Raw genomic sequence first — 19,853 nt, 5'->3', positions numbered from 1 at the left:
TATGACCAGCCTCCCTACACTGCCTACCTGGTCTGGCTCACTGATGGCCTCCACATCCCAAGTAGTGGCATGCACGTCCTATGGCAAATATCATCATGTCACTTCAAAGCAGGGCACAATTTCTGAATCTGAATTAAATGACATTTCAAAATTAGCATTGTTCTACAAATATACTTCACAAAACAAAAGGCCACTACAAAAGGGAAAGGCAATTTTCTCAAGCTGAAGGGAAAAGTCCCTTCTCACTGATAAAATTGCTAACATCTAAAACTATTAACTCAAAGGAAAAAAAATAATTAAAGTCAGGGTGAGAAGAATGAGGGTTTGTTCCCGGCTCTGCCCCCTTGCTGGCCACAAAAAAAAAAAAAAAAAATTTAACCTCAAAGAATCTTAGTTTTATTACCTGCCTAAGATTCAGCTGGGGAAATTTTTAAATAAGACAATGCATGTGAAAATAGATGTATAAAAATTAATGTGTCAAATTAACATAAAGTATGATATCATCGACACACTTATTACTAGACCTCTTGGTCAGGGAAGAAAATTCATGAAAGATATGCAAAATTTGTTCTAAGAATTTGAAAAGTTGGCCATATTCAACAAAGAATAATCTCACCTCTTTAATAATGGATGAATCCATATACCTTAAAAATTAAGTAAAATGGGAAAGAGTTCATAAACCAGAGATTTTCACATCTACTGCTCATCTGAAATTAGATTAACTTTACCCCAAAATGTACATTTCTTTCCTCTATACTTTCAAACTATCCCCAGGATAAGGTGTGAGATGTTGGATGGTTAAAATGGGCAATACTCTATGATGAGCTCATATTGTAGAATGAGTGATTAGAAGAAATATTATAGGTGATTTGATCCACCAATCCAACCCAAGTTAACTTTAAATTCTTCTGCAGTTTCAAAGGAGCCTTCAGCCTGAACTTGAGCATAGTGAGAGAAAAGTTCTTACTACGACAAAACCACCCCATGCTTTCATTAGCTTGAAATGTACTGCCTAATGCCAAAAATTCTACCATAAAAATCTAATGGAGGGGAAAGAATAGGGAAACAACTGGACAAGAAAACCAGTAATAATATACATTTTTAGGGACAACTGGGTGGCACAGTCAGTTTAGCGTCCAGCTTCAGCTCAGGTCATCATCCTACCATTCAGGAGTTCCAGCCTCGCATCGGGCTCTATGTTGCAGCTCAGAGCCTGAAGCCTGCTTCAGATTCTGTGTCTCCTCTGTCTCTGCCCCTCCCCCGCTCACACTCTCTCTGTCTCTCTGTCAAAAATAAACATTAAAAAAAATTTTTTTTAATATATACTTTTAAGTTTTATGGTTGTGTTCATGAAAACAACCCCAACCAAGTATTGCAGAAGCTCAGAAAAGTGATGTAATGATGAAATTAGACAAATGATGAATATTTTTGTTTGGAGAGTGAACGCGCTACAAATGTGATACTTAAAGCAGAACTGAATGTAAAGGAGATTTAAAAAAGAACACTTTAATTGAATCAATAAATTAACAGTTTACAGAAAAAGCAATTCTAAGCCCTCCCCTGTTAATTTGTTCCAGGTCTCCTTGTCTCCAAGGTAAACATCCTCTGGTTCAAATATTCTTTTTGTGATATGGTTTTGAGTTCTTTGGCTATTTCAGACATCATTCTTTGAACACACTCCAGATTATCTCTGCTATTTAAAATGTGGCACTCAACATTGTAATCAAAACACCTTCAAAGTGGTATAACCAGTAATCTTTGTATTTTCAATCCTACTAGCAACATACTTTGGTTAAGCAGTTTAGGATTGTGTTATTGCTTATTTATTCGTGGCTACATACTCCTAACTCATATTGAGCTATCTGGTAATTAAAATTCCTTAATCTTTCTATATTTCCTTTTTTATATATCCTACATGCAGCACTCGTTCATTTGAGTTTGGGGATACGTATTAAGGGTCTTAAACATATTCCTGAAAATACTTAAACAAAAGTCCAGTCTTAAAATAACATGGATACTGGGATTGTAGAGGGGGGCAAGGGTATAAGTATGGCCATCTGCCATCAATCAAAATCCTGTCATGCAAAATCTGTTTTCTATTGTCTAGCTTATTCTGCCTAGCTTATTTGATGACTTAGATTTCTATACCCATATCCAAGTAGTTAATAGCTAACATTTTTGAGCATTTACCAGGTATTAGTGGCTTGATACCCACTTTACATTATGTATCCCATTTAATCTTCACAAGAACCCAATGAAAGATAGTATTGCCATTTCAAAGATGAAGAAATTGTGCCTTATAGAGATTCAGTAACCTGCCCAAGCTTACACTCTAATAAGTAGTGGAATCAGGATGTGAGCTCATATAGTCTAAGCCCTAATCACTGTAACTACATATATCATGTTGCCTCTATCATTTAAAAAATGGATATAATAGGCTCAAGGACAGAATTCTAAGATATGCCTTCATGAAAACTGCCTGATGACACTGATACACTGAATAATCCTCTTTGGATATAGTCTTTCAAACATTCATCTAATATTATGAACACTTAGTCATTCACCATCTTTACACAAAAGTAGCTTGAAAGATTTGGCCAGTGTCTTGCTTTAGCCCAAATACACTACTTTGTGCATTCCTCTGACTTACTGATGTAATAACTCCCTCAAAGAAGGGAGCTGGATTACTTTGATGACATTTCTTCTTAATAAACACATACTAGTCTCCAGGTATCATGGCTTCCTTTGTTAGCTATTCACCATTTCTTTAAGTATAAATTCTAAAATCTTACATATTTGCCTAGACCATAGTTTATGGGAAACTTCTTGTCCCTTAAAAATTAAGGAGCATTTACCTATCTTCATTCTTCCAATACTAATCCTATTCTTTGCAATGAAAATTTTTGGAGAGAGGAAAACCTTACACCAGTCTGTTTCAAATTTGTTGTACTTTAAAGCACTAGATGACTGGGAATGTAGCTAATTTTGTGTTATCAGTACATAAAATGTGTATTTTGAAGTAATAAAAAGATGGCAATGAGAACTATAACATTCATATTTGTAAAATAAAGTAATGAAATGTAAATTATTACTACATCTGAATTCATGAAATTCCTTTCTATAAAACCTGTGCTTGAAAGTAAGTGCTTATGGCACACTCCAGCTATTGATTTCTGCAAGTTAATAATTTCTACTAGTGGTATACAATCCCTAGATGGCTGGTAAAACATCTGTCAGCCTATGTCATGTTCCAAACAGTCAGTCAGTGGGTCAATAAAATTTGTGAGTGTCTTTGGTGTGGAGACCATTCTAGAAGATGCAGTGGGGAAATGTAAAGTAAAGAAATGTATGAATCTATTAAGGGACCAATGAATCTCAATGACAGCACTCTGGATAAGAAAATAGAAAGTAAAATTTAGAGCAATTTAATGTTCCTCTTGGAACAGACACAAAGTTTTCCTGAAATGACAAGTTAGTTTAAATCTATATATTCTCACTTACATTTTTCCTGGTAATGGAAAAACATGTTTTAAAAGATGTCATATTTTACTTTAGTGATATATCCTACACCCTTTGGGTTTTAGGCTCTTTCTTCAGGCATAAGGATGTTTACTGAGTAACCAAAGGAGTGGCAAGATGTCTACGAAATCACCCTTTGTGTCATTCCAGCAGAGAAGACCGTGTGGGAGGTACACCCAGGGGAATACGACCAGGCACTCAGCTCAAAAGTAGAGGTAGGAAGAATAAGAAAGGCTACTCTTAAGTAAACATTTGGTAACAGGATTCTGAGAACCCAAGGGATCATGATCATATTTCAAGAAAACTCTCAGTAAACACAGAAACAACGATTAAGAACTGCACAGGCTGGTATAAAACAAGAAATAGGAAATTAACAGTGTTTGGACAAAGCAAGGAAAGAAATCCAGATCTTAATAAAATAGATCATTCCCTACGCCAGGTCTGGATAAGTGGTCTGGTTCAGATTGTTCTGAACGCAATAGATTAGTCTCTGAACAGAGCCTTGAGAAGGAAAAACTGATGTCAGTCCTATTAGTAAAATTATTTCAACACAGCTTTTAAGCTATCTTCATTTTTTAAAAAATCTTCCAGACATAACATAAAAAGACATGAATCAAGTGGCTACTAACAGATATTGTTATTAATACTCTGGGTCCTAACAGAATGTTGCTGGCTTAAGGTTACTTTTTTTCTCTCACTGTGGAAACAGCTCCCAAAACACCAAAAGAAGATTGAATTACCAAGGTATTTTAACTCTTGCACCCTATATGCTTACTACATAAAACCTTAATAATATTTAATTAATCAGCAGATAATCATAAATATTTTTATATTCTAACTCAGTTTTATGTGACCTCCATTTCCAGATCTCCCAGACTGCATTAAATGCACTTGATCTCAGACCAAGAAGAGCTTCCAAAACAGAACCTCCAATGGAGTGAGCCAAGGAATCTAAGTTTAAAACTATTTTGCTGTCAAACTAGGTTCTGCTATTTACTTGCCTTGTGATCTTGGGCAAGTCTCATTACTTCTCTAAGCCTCAGCTCCCTCAGCCACAAAGCTATGTGCAGAATAGTACCTCCTCCTAAGGCTGCTGGGAGGATTGCAAGAAATCACACTCATCAAGTACACAGCACCATGCCTGCCATCTACTTAGTACAAAGGAAAGGAGTTATAATTAGCAAATGCCACATAGAGTTAATGACAGAGTTAATTGGTCCCGCCCCCCAATAATCACCAATCACAATCATTACCAGTTAGATATTATTAAATACCAACCATGCACTAAACAGAGTCCAGAATAGACACCTTACAAATGCCAATATAGTTGCAATAAACTCGGCATTAAATCTATTGCACAGAAACAAGCCTCCCAAGTCTTCCTAGTTAGAGAATGCCAAAGCTGTTCTTTTCACCCAGACATGAGGCTCAAAGTCAGTGCCCTGCCTCTGAATCCCAAAGATGTGTTTATGTATCAACCTTTTACTATGTAGTAAATAGCCTACATCTTAAAAATGAATGTTTTCCTTCTGAAAGAAAAATGAGTTTTTCTGAAAGAAACGAGTTTTAAGTTTCCTTAAAACTCTCAAGGGTGAAATTTTTGAGTGTGTGACAACCAATATTAAAATTTTGGTTATCTTTTCACACTCTTATTTATAGTCCATGAGAACATCCTGAATAAGAAGTTCACTGGCAAGGCTGTCTTGATTAAGATCTCATGGATAGATCTTATCCTCTGATTTGTTGTGCTTTAAAGCAATAGGCAACTGAGAGTTTAGCTAATTTTGTATCAGCTGTACATAAATGTGTGCTTTGAAATAAAAAGATGGCAGAACACTCGTGTCTAGATAAAAACACTTGTTAACAACTGAAATACATTATCTTGGAATTTCTTTCTGAGGCTATTTTTACAAACAAGATCATTTTGGGCCAATAAGTGGGTCAATAATATTTATTGAGCATCTGCTAAATGTGTGTGTCTGGAAGGGCATATTGGTTCCGTACTTTGTAATTAAATTGCAGTTTTAGTGATCCAGGAAAAAAAAAAGCTTTCTCACTCAATAATTTAACATTTCTTGATATAACTTTATATGGAGTCCCATATTTTTATAATTTACTGTCATTTTCTCTTTTTATCCATTAGGTAGTGAGAAACTCTCACGTTACAATCTTCCACTGTTTTTGTTTTTTGGGGTTTTTTTGTAGCATTTGAGCTCAGTACCTTTATTATTTTTAGTAAGTTTTTTAAAATTTTTGTTTTAATCTAAGATTCAAAGTATCTACAGAACAATAAAATGAAATGCCTTTACTGGGCAAATGAAGGCTATTAAACTAAGCAAGTGACTTCTTAGGTCAGTCCTCTCCAGGATAAGATAAATCCTTCATTCAATTTCATATTTGAATCATTTATATATGAATTTAAAGGCTCTGTATATTACACCTCACTTCTAGTCCCTTCTTTGTCATAAAAATTCTGGTTGAATGACTCCTTGGGTAAAGTGAAGTTCTAGTTTGTTTTTTCCATTAGCTTCATTGGTTCCAAGAAAGATATGGAATATTGAGTAGTGTTGGAATTAGCTGGAATTTATGAACTGGCATCAAGGACATTACTCAACCATGGGTCCCCAGATGGGAATACCATTAGTTGGGCAGCATAACTTCTCTGGGGCATAAGTTGACTGAAGATGGCAAAGAAAAATTCACAATGTAAGTTGACACTACTCCTCTTTGCTACATCTCCTTTACCCAGCCTTCCCCACCAGACACAATGCAGTAGTCAGAGCCTTTTCTCATTGAAGACACAGCTTAAAAACAGGGATGAGAGGGGCACCTGGGTGGCTCAGTCAGTTGGGTGTCCAACTTTTGCTCAGGTCATGATCTCACAATTCCTGGGTTCGAGCCCGTATCCGGCTCTGTGCTGACAGCTCAGAGCCTGCGTCAGGTCCTGTGTCTCCCTCTCTCTCAAAAATAAACAAACATTAAAAAAATAAATTTTAATTAAGAACAAAACAAAACAGGGCTGAGAATGCTGCCTGATGGACCTGCTGTTTTGTAGCCCTGAGGTTTCCTTTTAGCTTTCAGTTTCTTTCATATTAGATATGAATACTGATGCAACAATCCAGGTGCTACAGCTCTCATTAGAATGTGAGAAAGAGCAGTGGTTTAAAAAAAAAAAAAAAAAAAAAAAGAGCTTGCATTTGAACTCCTAACCTGACAAATCTTGTTTGCAGAACAAATGGACCTAAGGGAACATAGAGCACCTCATTGGTCAGAGAGAGCATTTTACCAGTGCCTTTATTCCAGCTTAAAGTCTGACAGTCTATGAAAGGCTTAACAAGGCAACAAACTAACCTTTAGTAATGTTTATATTCTGAAGGTACTTCTGCTAAAGAGGCTTGCTCTGAAAAACACAAGATGTTTTACAAATTCAAACTTTGATCCATTCATGTCACAAGTATTTGTTGAGGCACCTAAAGAAGAGAGTGAACTGTGTGAAGCACCACAGGGAAGGAGACAGGGAAATCTCATAGGGAAAGATGGTCATAACCTGGCCTCACAGAACTTACAGTTTTATGTAGAAGACAAATCATCAATACTACAAGTTACAACAATAATATATGATACATTTTATCTTTGGAAGAGAAGTATAAGAGACCATGAGAACATACTGGAAGAATTTAATTTTTATCTCAGCATCAGGGAAAGCTCCCCCAAGAAGTGACCTGAGCTAATCCCTGTGGGATAAGTAGGGGTTACCCAATATGTACCCTTTTAGGCACAATTTCAGATGCTCTCAACCTCACCCAGCTCTTGTTCCAGCTGCCACAGAGATGACCAGCTCTTGACAGGCTCTGACCAACTTCTCAACCTCAATTGCTTCACCTCAGCCCTGCAAGTTTCAGCTCCCATTCTAGGGCTTTCTTGCTGATCACCTGGAACACACTCTCTGACTATATACATACAACCTGAAGTATGTAGGATTTAAGAGCACATGAGGTGAAACTCTGTCCAGTGAAAAAGACCCTATGGACTTTCCTAGAAGGAGTTAGCTTCTCAGAAGGCTGTCTAGTCTTAGCACTTCTGAGCAACCAACCCCCTGAAGAGAGATTTCAGTTCACTTCTTTGTTTGGATCTCCCGCTTTCTTCTCCGTTTCACCCTCATTCCTGCTCCCCTGTGGGGAAGGAAGGAAGCTCGCTCATTAGTCTTTGTTTTAGACTAGTTTTCAGGAGAACTTAAGCAAAAATACCCTGATAGAGGAATTACATTCTAGATAGGGACTATAAGTATAAAACTCAGTTCTGAGAGCCCATAATTAAAAACAAAGAGTAGAAGAAAAAGGTGACTAAGCAACTATTTGAGGAGTCAGACACAGAAAGAGCTGATATGTTGGCTGAAAGAGTATAGGCATACACTATCCAATATGGTAGCCTTCAACTACGTGTGGCTATCGGGTACTTGAAGTGTGGTTAGTCCAAACTGACATTACTTGTATGTGTAAAATACACACAGGATTTCAAAGACTTACTAAAAACAAGTTTGTACTATCTTAATTTTTGACATTGGTTACTTACCAAATTGGTAATAAGTTTTATTTAATCCATTATATCTGAAATATTAAAATTTTACCTGTTTTTTAGTTTTTAGATGTGGCCACTAGAAATTTTAAGTTACATATGTGGTTCTCATATTTCTATTGGACAGTGCTGGTTTAGTGCTGGTTCCATTTCTTAAGGAAAATGGAATGCCACAGATAGATTTAAGTAGGGTAGTAACATAATTAAAGATTTGTCTTTTTGCAATATCACTCTGGCTATAGTACAAAGAATGAATTGGGGAAAAATCTAGATGCAGAGACCAGTGAGAAGACTGCAAAATAATTCAGAAGGAGGGAGGGAAGGAAGAAAGGAAGAGAGAAAGGGGGGAAGGAAGAGAGGAAGGGAGGAAGGAAGAGAGGAAGGTAGAGAGGGAGGAAGGAAGGAAGGTAGAGAGGAAGGAAGGTAAAGAGGAAGGAAGGAAGAGAGGAAGGAAGGAAGGAAGGAAGGAAGGAAGGAAGGAAGGAAGAGAGGAAGGAAGGAAGGAAGGGAGGAAGGAAGGAAGAGAGGCAGGGAGGCAGGGAGGCAGAGAGGCAGGAAGGGAGAAAGGGAAGGCGGGGAGGGAGAAAGGGAAGGCGGGGAGGGAGAAAGGGAAGGCGGGAAGGGAGAAAGGGAAGGCGGGAAGGGAGAAAGGGAAGGCGGGAAGGGAGAAAGGGAAGGCGGGAAGGGAGGGAGGGTGGGAGGGAGGGAAGAGGAAGAAAAGGAAGGAAAAGAGGAAGGGAGGGAGGGAGGGAAGAATTTTGTCCTGGATTAAAAGTGGTGGCAGTGAGATTAGATTCACGAAACAGAACTGACAGGAATTGATGAAAAACTGGATACAGGAGTAAAATAAATGCCAAGGATTTTACCGTGGATTTGGTGTGTGCAACTGGGTTGATGGTAGGATTATACAATTATAGAATAGTGAAGGAGAGAAAAGCCAAGCATGATTTCACTTTTAGAAATGTTAATTTTGAGATGACTAGGGAACATCAAATGAAGATGTTCAGCAAGCAGGTTATCAGGTCTGGAGGAGCTCAAAAGATTGTCTTGAGCTAGAGATCTAGTATTGGGAATTGTTTACATTATAATTGAAGCAATGGGAGTAGATAGGATTTTCTACAGACAGGATATAGAGGAGGAGAAAAAAAGACATACCACCTCCTCATGAGAACAGAAACCCGACTGTCCGTCAAGGCAGTATTTTTCCTTCGTAGTGACCTCAAGGGGAATCTGTTTATTCTCATACATCCCTTATTCCTTGAGGTCCAACAGTGATTCAGAATCACCCATGTGCCTTATTTCCACTTTTAGACTATTTTATTAAAACTTTTGTTCTCCTGAGGCTCACATTTTTTTATTTTAACATACCTTATTTCTCCTCATTGCTATCATCTACCTCACCTCCTAGACTTCCCCCTCATTTACTGAAGAGTTTTCAGGTAGGTGTTATTTAGCAAATCTCATTTCCATCCCAGCTCATATGATCCTGAGAGACTTTAAGGTATAGCACTATGACCACTTGGTTTCTTGACCACCTCATCTTTAACAATATCGCAGCAACTCATTCTCATAAGCACACCGTGAATCTGGCTATCACCTGAGAAATAATGCATTAAAGATTTTACTTTCCAACTACAGTTTTCTACATTTCTTTCTGCAAAGCTACCTCTCCCCTTGATCACATTAGCACTTCTTTCTTGTTCTGCCTTCTCCACTTCTCATCCCCTTCCTTATCCTGCTTATATGCCATCATTTCAATGCCCCTAACCTCAACTTTTTCCTTCCTCAAACCTGTCTTGTGAAAACTCACACCTTCATGAGCCCAAATATGGGCCTCTTGCTGCCAGCCCCAAGGAACCTGTGTACTATGGGCAGAAACCACTGAACTAATCATAGGGCAGATTGATGGCTCTATAAATTTGTGGCCATCAACTCACCTGAGCCCTCAATGTTGCCTTTAAATAGGACTACTGTCTTTAGGTAATATTTTCCCCATTGTCCTAGAGATATTTCAAACTCTCTCCAGTGTCTTGAAATCCCAAGTTTCCCTACCTCACCCTTCATTCTCAAATGATCTCCTGCTCTTCTTCACAGAAAAGTTATGGCCATATAGACACTCCCTTGACTTCACATCATAAAACAAAACCTAAGAACATTCACACACAGTGACCAGAGGAGGGACGCTCTGTTCCTCCCAGATAAGACCCACCCCTCCACATATACTCTTGCTCCTCCAACCTTTTCCAGAACTCATACTATAAATACTTCCTTCGATGTCCTATATCAGCCCTCTATGCCTTTCTAATGAACCTGTCAGGTGCCTTAAGCATCAAGTTCCTCACATCTTAAAACCCTTAAAACCCTTCCTCTTAATTCTCAAATAATCATCTTTATTTCTTCATTTTTTCCCCTTTTAAGTTTCCATTTATATATTTTAAGAGAGAGAGAGAGAGAGAGAGAGAGAGAGAGAGAGAGAGAGAGAGAAAGTGCACAGGGGAGGGGCAGAGAAAGAATCCCAAGTAGGCTCTGTGCTATTGGTGCAGAGCCAAACATATGGAGATGTGACATGCCTGTCACAAATACAGGAGATACCATTTTAGTTATGTCATGCTTGTGCACCTTCTTATTGCATGTAATTGTGGTGTTTTGTTTTATTTTTTAACAAATTACTTATCTGTGTTTATTAAGTACACATATTCCATGGTATAATGTATTCAGATTACTTTTTTTAGTTCATGTATTTATTTTGAGAGAAAGAGAGTACATTATTATAAGCAGGAGGGGGGCAGAGAGAGAGAGAGAGAGAGAGAGAGACAGAGAGAATCCCAAGCAGACTCCCTGCTGTCAGCACAGAGTCCAATGTGGGGCTCGAACTCACAAACCATGAGATCATGACCTGAGCCAAAATCAAGAGTTGGATGCTGAACCAACGTAGCCACCCAGGCGTCCCTATTTCTTCATTTTTAATTTGAAAAATTATATTCACTGTTTAGAGTTGCTATATTCATTTTTCCTATTAATTTCTAACCCACAACCTGGCTTATGTCCTGAACACTCCAAAACCCTGTATGAACACTTGCTGCCCTCCACATGGGTATGTTACCTTCAAACTTGAGATCCTTTGATCTGATTGCTTTTGTCACCATGTCCATTTTCATTGTATTGTATTTTTCACTAAATGTATAATTTTATCACTTCTTTAACTTTTACTTATCTAATGATCAGCAGCAAGTACAGGGTTACCCATGTCCAAAGAAAACAAAGTTAAAGGCATTTTTTCCAGCCAGTGTTGCAATTTCTGCTACCAGTCTCCTGTTACTAGATCTCCAGGTGAAACCCTGAACAACAATTCCAGCCAATGAAAAAGGTGCCAGTTAAATTAAAAACCACTGAGCTGAGTAACTCTGAAGAACCAGAAAACAAATCCATCTTTCCCAGAATAGTGATAAGCCTAGCCTAAAGGCAATTCAAGATTTTTTTTCTCTAGTTTCAACAGCTCTTTATGATGACAGATCTCTTTTACTATTTAGTCTTAAATTTGCCAGGTATTTAACATTAACTGATGACCTAAGTGAAAGTAGCAGTAGGAAATTTCTCCTAAGTAGAAGGCCCCCTGGAAAAAAATCCCCCTTTGTTAAACAGCTCTAAAACTCTCATTGTTAAGATGAGGTATTACTAGAGTCACTTTTTCTGGATTCCCTTTGTCATCAGCCCTCTACAGTATAATACCATGTGCAATGAATTAGTCTCTCATTCTGCTCGAAGGAACTACCCTAACAGAAACACTAGTCCAGGGGCACCTGGGTGGCTCAGTCAGTTAAGTGTTCAATTCTTGATTTTGGCTCAGGTCATAATCTCAGAGACCTGGGACTGAGCCCCACATTGGGCTCTGCACTGAGCATGGAGCCTGCTTAAGATTCTCTCTCCTTCTCTCTGCCCCTCTCCCCTGCTAGCATTCTCTCTTTCAGAATAAATAAACAAACATAGGGGCACCTGGGTAGCTCAGTTGGTTAAGCATCCAAGTTTGGCTCAGGTCATGATCTCACAGTTTGTGAATACAAGCTCTATGTCAGGCTCTGTGCTGACAGCTCAGGGCCTAGAGCCTCCTTCGGATTGTGTATCTCTCTCTCTCTCTCTCTCTCTCTCTCTCTCTCTCTGCCCCTCCCATGTTCACATGTTCTCACTCTTTCTCTCAAAAATAAACATTAAAAAAAAATTTTTTTTAAATAAAAAAAATAAACTTTCAAGAAATACTAGTCCATCTTATTTAAAATATTACCATCATTCCTGTTTGGTGACTCTTAAACCAGGGATATATGGAGAATCTCCTAAATTGTTGTTTGTTTGTTGTTGTTTTAAAGGATGTGAGTTTATTTTTTTTTAAGTAATCTCTATACCCAGCGTGGGACTCAAACTCATGACCCCAAGATAGAGAGTCACAGGCTCTTCTGACTGAACAAGCCAAATGCCCCTCCTAAGGACGTTTTTAAAATGTTGATAACTAGGGCCTACATCTAAATATTTTATTTCAGTGGGTCTTGAAGTCTGAGTTGTATGTAGTCTACAAAGCTTCCCAAGGGATTTTTTATAAGTGTTGGATGTTTGTATTTGAATGCTTCAAGTATGCAAGGTACAGTGAAAAGCTTTATACACCTGGTCCTTACTTATTCTTCACAGAAACTTTGTGGGTGAGGATGTTGATTTATTACACAAGATGCATTTTCCACCCTTTTTTTCAAGCAAAGCTGATTTTGCACAGGTATTCACCCACCTCCAGAGCCATATAGTAGGGTTCTCACTGATCTAGCTGATCGTCATGGGGTTGCCATTCCCCACGCTAGTGATTGTTGTTATATACTAACTGAATACGTTGTTCTGATTTTTGAGACTCAAGAGAAAATCAGCTAAGAGTCTTGAGGTAAAGGGGCTTCCCCCCTTAAGAAAGAAACAAATATAGGTGATTTGTTCTCCCTCTGAAGGTTATCATGTCTACCTATAATAACCACAGCTATCAGGAGATCAAGAGGAAAGAGTGCCTGAAGGCAAAGTTCACACAGTAAGGATGGCAGAATGGGAAAGTGTGTTATTAACCAGGTTCTTTGTTTCAAGCAACATAAACAAATGAACCAACTCTGGCTCATTTAAGGACAAAGATAATTTGTCAAAATCATGCACAGTCTGGAAAATTAGGCTCATAGCTATACAACTAGCAATAAAATACCAAATCCTACACAGCAGAACTGGTGCGTGAGTAAGCTGCTGCTGCTGCTGTTGTCACCCAGAAGCTCTGGCTGCAGTTATCGCCACTGCCAGGCTGGCCCTCCATCTGCAACCACTACCCCTGGCTTCTATCACAGATTCTAAAGAAAGACATGGATGGGGTACCTGGGTGGTGCAGTTGGTTAAGCATCCAACTTCAGCTCAGGTCATGATTTCATGGTTCATGATTCCCAGCTCCACGTCAGGCTCAGTGCTGACAGCACAGAGCCTGGAGCCTGCTTCAGATTCTGTGTCTCCCTCTCTCTCTCTCTCTCTCTGCCCCTCCCCTTCTCACACTCTGTCTTTCTCTCTCTCTCAAAAGTAAACAAACATTAAAAAAAAAAAAGGCATGTTGCATCTACTTAGCCAAGTCTAGGGCTTAGGACTGTAGCCCAGCAGAAAGAAATGTTTGGAAGGCAACTAACTGGGACTTTTCAGCTTTGATATGAGGTAGGTTTTGCCCCCATCAAGAATACATAAGATGCTAAATTCCTTGAAACACAGCAAAGAGGTTCAGATGCTGGGAAGAAGGGGGAAAAAAAAAAACAGATTACACACTATAGGTGAAAAGAAGCTGGGTCCTAGGAGTGTTTTTAAATCACAACAGAAGAGGTCATTATACCATTCTATTTTTACCTACATTCAAAAGTTTGTAAAAATGGAAATATATAAACCCACGGCAACGAACCAACCATTGATCCTATTCTCTAGTGTATTAGTGGCTTAGAACAACACAAACTTATTACCTTATTCTGGAGGTCAGAAGTTCTAAAGTCAAGGTGTTAGCATTCCTTCTGTAGACTTTAGGGGAGAATCCATTTCCAGCTTCTAGAGCCTACCCTGTATTCCCTGGCTCATGCTCTGGTTCCTGCCGTGGTATGGCTCTGTCCTTTACTTCCATTGTCACCTCCCCTTCTCAAACTCCAACCTTCCCACTTCCCTCTTATGAGAACTCCTGTGATTATACTGGGCCCACCTAGATAATTCAGGATAATGTTCCCATCTCAAGATTATTAACTTAATCACATCTTCAAGCTCTTTTACAACATTTTCCAAATTCTGAAGATTAGTACTGGACATCATTAGGGGCCATTATTCAGCCTACCGTACCTGATAATACCACTAATTGTGTCATTCTTACCTAAATCAACATATCATTTGAGGATCTGGATCCTCTAAGTAACAGTCATCCTTTTTCAATTTCACTTTGTCTAATAATATTACCAGGAGAAACAGACAACACACTCAAATAGGAAAATTTGAGGAAAGTTTAACAAAAGGACTATTCATGAAGGTATGGCAGGGAGCAGAGAATTACAAGACAGAATGCAATGCCCAAAGACTAGTACAGCAGGTTGCTATCTACCCTCTTAGGCCTGAAGGTGACCAGTTATGAGACCTGAGGCAAAGACATGCTAAGAGAGCTATTGGCGGAAGGTGTCTTGATATTGAGTAATGCAACCAGTGCCTTTGACCTAAATGACCAAGGGAAAGAGAACTTTAACATTCCTTGGCCCTGGGAGACCTGGATACCAGAAAATGTCATAGACTTTAGGTTCTTTTTCCCACTGGCCATTTACCTCACATAGTGTTGACTTTTGGACTTTCGTCTCTTAAGTGACCTGAGAGGAGTCCAGAGGTCAGCAGTCTCCCAATACCCTCTTTCATTTTCCTTAGTACCACATAATTCCAGTTTATTTCCTATGGGAAAAACATTAGTGAAATCCTTAAAGCAGATATAAAGTAAGGTTGGTGGTTTGAATATGGTGACTATGCATTATATAATATTATTCAAAACCCATCACTGTAACCTCATTCTGGCTTATCTAGAAATTGAAGAAACTTGGGGCACCTGGGTGGCTCAGTCAGTTAAGCGTCCGACTTCGGCTCAGGTCATGATCTCACAGTTCGTGAGTTCAAGTGCCCCCGTCGGGCTCTGTGCTGACAGCTCAGAGCCTGGAGCCTGCTTCAGGTTCTGTGCCTCCTCCTCTCTCTGCCCCTCCCCTGCTCACGCTCTGTCTCTGTCTCTCAATAATAAATAAAATGTTAAAAAAATTAAAAAAAAAAGAAATTGAAGAAACTTAAAGCCAGAAGAAAGCAAAGACATCATGCTTTCCAATGCACTATTTTAGACCTAGATAACCAGGGACCCAAGAGAGTACAGTTTTTTAGTGCATGACCATGCTTTCTAACACTCTGTCCTTCCCATTATACCAGAACAAGGTAAGCCTTGTCTTACCCCTGTCAGCATCTTTGCATTTTATCACTGGGTTACACTGAAGGACAAGAAGGATATTGAATATAAGGCCATGAGAAAATCACTGACAAGCACAACTTTAGACAAATATAGATACCAAGCAGAAGACCACATTTTACTCATTACATTTTCAATGACTATTGCTCAGAGTAATCTTCCAGGTCTATCACTGAATTCCTCAACTGCCATTTGACAGTTTATTTGCACCTTGCTGAACCATTCTCAAGAGACATGTAGAATACACTTTCAGCCCCCTTGGATTCTTTTAAAACAGTGAATATTGCCTGTTCAAAAGCCCTATTGATTAAATATAAGAACACTTATAGAAGTGATTTCTAAACCCCCTTCTTCCTAGAAGGCTTTCTTCAAGTGAAATGTTAAGCAAATCAAGAGAAAGAGCTCTAGAATGAAATAACAGGGCCCTATATCTAAACATTGCCTTTTTTCAGCCCAACATGCTCTGAACACTGACTCACAGAGCCAGATTTTAAGTATAGACTTATTCGCTTTCCAGAAAATCTTCCCACATTGTAAGCCATGAATGCCTTAGAATTTAAAAAGCAAATTATAATCACATGGCTTTGTTTAGGCTACTTTGTTATTTGCTTACCGCTGCCTTTCTAATTTCTTTATTAAATCAATAGGATCTAGGAGTGAATAGAGTTTTATTTCAGTAAAAATAAACTACTTTTGTGGCATCATAAAAAAAAGCTAATCATTACTTGTTTTCTCAATGCAGCCCACAATTTTCTCAGATGAATAAAGGAACACTAAGAAATTGATTATAAAGTCACATAATTAGCAAGATATGAAAAGGGGCATCAACTTATTTATAATATATATCAATATGTTCTTCTAAATAAATAATCTGAGGGTGTGTGTGTGGCTCAGTTAAGCATCCAACTCTTGATTTTGGCTCAGGTCATGATTGCATGGTTTGTGAGTTCAAGCCCCACATCAGGCTCTGCATTGATAGCATGGAGTCTGCTTAGGATTCTCTCTCTCCCTCTCTCTTACCCTTCCCTACTCACACTTCTGTATGCTCTCGGTCTCTCTCAAAATAAATCAATAAACTTTAAAAGATAAATAATTTAAATACATTAAATAAATTAAAATTAAATAAATTAAAATTAAAATAAATAAATTAAGTATATCATAGAATATATGTATTTAACACAGGTAAGTAATTTCTTAAACTATAAAACAGAAAATGCTACAATTTACATACAATAAGATGCACAAGCATGACATAACTAAAATGGTTTCATAACTTGTTAATCTCCTGTATTTGTGAAAGGCGTGTCAAATCTCAACACTTTTTTTTTCCTCTTTTGGAAATTTGGTGGGGAAGACAGAGACCACCCTTTATTCCTATTGCCTCCTTTATGTAAACATACTGATACTCTATGATTCACTCTATGATTATGGAAATTCACTGAAGGATTATGGAAATACAAATTACCTTTTGCAAAAAAAAAAAAAAAAAAGGAAAAGCCTTAACATTTACTTAATAAAATATCATGAGCCAGACACTAATGGTACTGAAGATTAAAAAAATAAGACATGATTCCTGCTTTACTATTACAAGGACCCATTTGAAGTTGTAACTGAAGATAACAGGTTATGAAAGCACTGGAGAATCACCTTTGGGTAAAGATGGACTCAATGTTCATGTTCTAAGTTGGGAAATTACCAAAAGATCTCCCATTTCACAGAACAATACTATTAGATTTACTTTTTAAAAGACTTACATGTCATACATATAGATTCTACTAATGTTAAGAATTTTTGTTCCTCTAGAGAATATCTATGAATTTTATTTCATTAATCCTCATAACCAATATGTGAATTAGGTTCACATTTGGAATAAACAAATGGAGTAAAAAAAAAATTAAGTGATCTCAAGTCACACAGCTAACAGCCTAGCTAGGTCTTCAAATAAATATGAATTCCATGGTGCCCATGCACCTCACAGACACACCTGTTGAAGACAGGCCTGGGTGTGGACATCCAGAGGAGCTGTGGAAGTCAGTCATGAAGCCTTAGATTTAAAACTAGGTAATAGGGTTTAGATTTCCTATGTCCACTTTATTCTTGAGATATGAATAAGCAGATTCTTTTCAATGGTCTATTTAAGGGCTTTCATGATACACAAGTTCTGGTACTTTCAGGACAGCTGTAAGATATGATCATGTATGTACTTTCCAGAAAGAGTTTTGGTTTTGAAGAAAGCCATTTACTTTAATGAGAGTTCTATGGGAGCAGATACATTTCTGTGGCACATATTTATTATCTCCAGTGCCTAGAACATTGGTACTCACTGAATGAGTAGATAAAATTCCAAATAACAATTCAAATATGGGGAAACAAAAGTAATTACAAAAAAGAGGAGAGTAGTAACTGAATATAAACTACTAGATGTTTAATGAGGCAGGCAATCATCTAGCAATCTATAAACTTCCTGTATGTGCAGAGCAAATCATTTTTTCACTGCAGAAAAAACTGTCAAATCCAAAATAAGTGGTTATTGATAAAAATACATGCTTCTTGAATGCCTTCAAGTTATGACACTTCTGTAAATAAAAGTATTCCTTTAAAATAGGGCTCCTTAAAGAAGTGTTTGAAACCAGAGCTGGGGCAGGAAAAAGTATAAAATGATACCAAACTGATACCTGAACATAAGGAAATGGTTAAAGGGTGGGAAAAAATGGGGAAATGTCAAGAAGGTACAAGAGCTGACCTGAAAGGTCACAATGGCCAATGTTGGAACAATTTGAGCAAAAATGTAAATAATAATAATACTGAATCTAAAGAATGAGTAGTCACAAGTCCAAATTGATTTAAATAAATGAGTAAATGAACGGACAGCTATTGGTTAAGAACAATTCCAATTAATAAGTGTACTTAAAAAAATGCACCATTACCACACCACAAAAATTTAAAAATTGCTGCAGGCAAGATCCATTGATGAATGCTAAAATCAGTTGGTGAAAGGGGAAGCATGATATTTGCATAGCCTTAAATTTTCTCACACCAAATACTTATTAAAAAGCAAAACACACTAACCTTACAATACACACAGAGGAACCTAGTAGACACCACCTTAATCAGATTAACAAGGTTAACTCCCCAATAATAAGACATACAAATATCACATATCCCCAGATACATTGTTCTGAGAAAGGCATTTTACTTTTGTATTATTCTTCCCCAAATCCATAACCTACACCTAACTAGGAGAAAACATCAGAAAAATCCAGTTGAGGCACTTCTACAAAACACCAGACCAGTACTCTCCTAAAGGGTCAAGGTTAGAGGGGGGGTCCAACATGGCAGAGAAGTAGGGGGAACTGAAGTTCCCTCATCCCTCACAGAAGTGTTGAGGCCAAAGGACTTTGAATTCCAAGAGTCCAGACTGCAGAGTGATAAAGACGTCTCCAGGGACTGCAAACTGGGAGAGATAAAACAGGCCACATAGGCACGGATGGGAGGGATCCCCTTCTGCAGAGAGACAAAAGGAAGAGAAAGAGAGGCTGGGAAGGAATAGGACTGTATCTGTACAAGAGAAAAACCACGGATGGGGATAGAGAAAGATCCAATCTCTAACTGTGGGGCTTTCTCCAGACTGGGTCTGGCTGTCCAGTTCACACACCTGGGGGGGAGGGGAGCCAGTCCCAGACTCAATAATTAGTTCAGAGGTGCAGTCTGCAGTGGGAGAAAGCAATCCCCTCCCTAGAGGAAAAAAGGCAAAAGGTATATAACCATTCAAAGGACAAAGACTGCCTGTACCCACCAGCCAGAGAACATATATCGGTGGTACAGAGACGCACTTCCCTGGATCCAGGGTACATGGAGTGGGACCCTTTAACATATGAGGGTTTAAATCCCAGCCAAGCACCAGGGAGGTGCAGGAGTTGGCAGAGTGGGACAGACAATACACGTGGCACTGTGAGGAGGCATGGAGCAGCTCTTCCCTGGAACCCAGTCACACGGATCGGGACCCTTTAAGACATCAGGGTTTAAATCCCAGCCAAGTGCCAGGGAGGTGTGGGAGTCAGCAGAGAGGGACAAACTGCCTTATTCGCGTCCACCGCACTGTGAGGTCAGCCTGAACAGAGTGGTTTGGGACACCCAGTCCATGGAGGAGAGACTGGGGTGTCGCCATTTTTCTCCCCATCACCAACAAGGTGGGACCTGAGGGAACAGACAGTGGACCCACAGTGGAGGCAGGACCCGCCTGCAC

This window comes from Acinonyx jubatus, chromosome B3 (genome assembly GCF_027475565.1).
Source record: "Acinonyx jubatus isolate Ajub_Pintada_27869175 chromosome B3, VMU_Ajub_asm_v1.0, whole genome shotgun sequence".
NCBI lineage: Eukaryota > Metazoa > Chordata > Mammalia > Carnivora > Felidae > Acinonyx > Acinonyx jubatus.
This window is presented reverse-complemented; position numbering follows the sequence as displayed.